Below are 2,226 nucleotides of genomic sequence, written 5' to 3'. Positions count from 1 at the left end.
GGTCTGGACACCTCCATGTCTTCATGTATCAAATGGGGATTGTAATAACGTTTACCTCACATGTTCATGGTCACAGTTAAAGGAGCTTAGGCATGTGAAGTGGGTTAACTAGCGTCCCCTCGATTCACATCCACCTGGAACCTCAGAATGCAGATGTGATCAGTTAAGATGAGGTCATACCAGGTTAGGGTGGGCCCTAAATCCGTCTTCTTCTTATAAGAAAAGGAGAGAACACGCAGATAAATGCACACACGGGGAGGAAGGACGGAGGCAGATATTGGAGTGAAGTAGCCACAAGCCAAGGGAGGTCAAGGACTGCCAGCAACCCCCAGAAGCTAGAAGAGGCGAGGCAGCATTCTCCCCTAGAGCTTGCAGAGGGAGCACGGCCCTGCCGACCCCGGACTCCAGAACTGGAAGAGAATAAGCTTCTGAGGTTTCCAGCCACCCCATTTCTGGTGCTTGGTTTGGGCAGCCACGGGAAACTGATACGTCGTGTAAATGCTTAGCTGGTCTGTGGCGCAGAGAAACCACTCACTGCAAATTAGCCCTTATAATTCAGTACATTCAAACATCTGTGCCGGCAGTTTGACTTGAAGCCTTCTTCCTTGCTGCTTTGTCCTGCCCGACACTTAACGAAGCACTTACCCGGCAGTTTCCCTTGGGTTGCAGCTGCGTCTGCCTGTCCAGTTGCCTTCCGGCCTGAGAGCTCCGGGAGATGCAGACGAAGCCTTAGGCAGTTGTGTCTCTTACAGCACTGAGCACCGCGATGTAAAGATTCGAGCACTTACTACGTGTCCGAAGCAGTGCTAGGCTTGGGGGTCACAGAAGCTGACCTGCGCTGTTGGATGTTTCTGTGGGGAGAGGCCCAGGCGGCTGAGTCCCCACGGGACTCTGTGACGGATGCCGTAACAGAGACAGGTAAAGAGGGGGGCAAGGAGGGACTCACGCTCACTCTTCAGCTGGGGCTTGAAGTGTTACCGAGTGGGATGGGGTGGTGGGTGAGGACAAGCTAGGGCCGGGTTTCCAGGAGTCTGCCAAGACCGCGTTGTGATGGCCTGGTGGGCAAAGCCGAGGAGATTGTACTCTACGCTTAGAAATAAAGAACAATCCAAACTGTGTTCATTTTCAAGTTGTTTTCCATCTAAGTTATTACAATATTGAGCAGAGTCCCCTGTGCTACACAGTAGGTCCTTGTTGGTTCTCTATTTTATATGTAGTAGTGTGTACACCTGCAACAGACACAACACTGTTAATCAACTATACTCTGATATAAAATAAAAACATAAATAAATAAGAGAAAAAAGTGTATTCATCTTCCAACAGGCTACTTTTGGACAAATGGCCAACTGGCATTCCTTGGAGGAAGCTTTCGCTCAAGTCTCCATACGACAGGCATCGTGTTGGTGGCCGCTGGCTCCCCTGGGGCCATCCATCCTTTCCTGAGTCCTTAGGTCCCCCTGAAATCAGAGGGCAACTCCTGAATCTTCTCACAGGCTGTGTCACCATGATATTGAGACACGAAATCAGGGTGTGGGAACTAAGAACCGAGGAGGGAGAGAGATGCTAGGAGAGTCCAACAGAAATAGGATGTGATTTGGGAGCTGAGAAAGAAAAAGCAGTGAGAAGAAGAGCAAAAAAGGGCAAATGGGCTTCCCTGGTGGCGCAGTGGTTGGGAGTCCGCCTGCCGATGCAAAGGACATGGGTTCGTGCCCTGGTCCGGGAAGATCCCACGTGCCGCGGAGCGGCTGGGCCCGTGAGCCATGGTCGCTGAGCCTGCGCGTCCGGAGCCTGTGCCCCGCAACGGGAGAGGCCACAACAGTGAGAGGCCCGCGTACCGCAAAAAAAAAAAAGGGCAAATGAAGGCACAAGGCTTGTGTTGCCTGTCTCTGTGAACTTCGAGAAGACTTGGGCCTCAGGTGGAAAGTTGAGTAGAAGCAGGCGCGAGCTTCTGCGCATCCCGGGAGTCCTGGGAAGGGTGGCCGCAGAGCTGACGAGAGCAGGCAAGGTCCTCCAGCAAGGGCTGAAACAGAGCTCCCAGCTCCTCCCATGACCCAGCACGTGCAAGGCTCTCAAGGTGGCCGTGAACGGCAGCCGGCTCCCACGCCAAGCCCGTGGGGCAGCTCTGAGAAGGACCGACGTCTCCCAGAAAGTGAGTGCATTTTGCAGACTGGGGTTTCCCAGGAATTCTGACTCTCTGTCTGTATGTAGCCTTCTCTCAACTTGATC

Source organism: Pseudorca crassidens, chromosome 1 (genome assembly GCF_039906515.1).
Source record: "Pseudorca crassidens isolate mPseCra1 chromosome 1, mPseCra1.hap1, whole genome shotgun sequence".
Classification (NCBI taxonomy): domain Eukaryota; kingdom Metazoa; phylum Chordata; class Mammalia; order Artiodactyla; family Delphinidae; genus Pseudorca; species Pseudorca crassidens.
Note: the sequence above shows the minus strand (reverse complement) of the source record.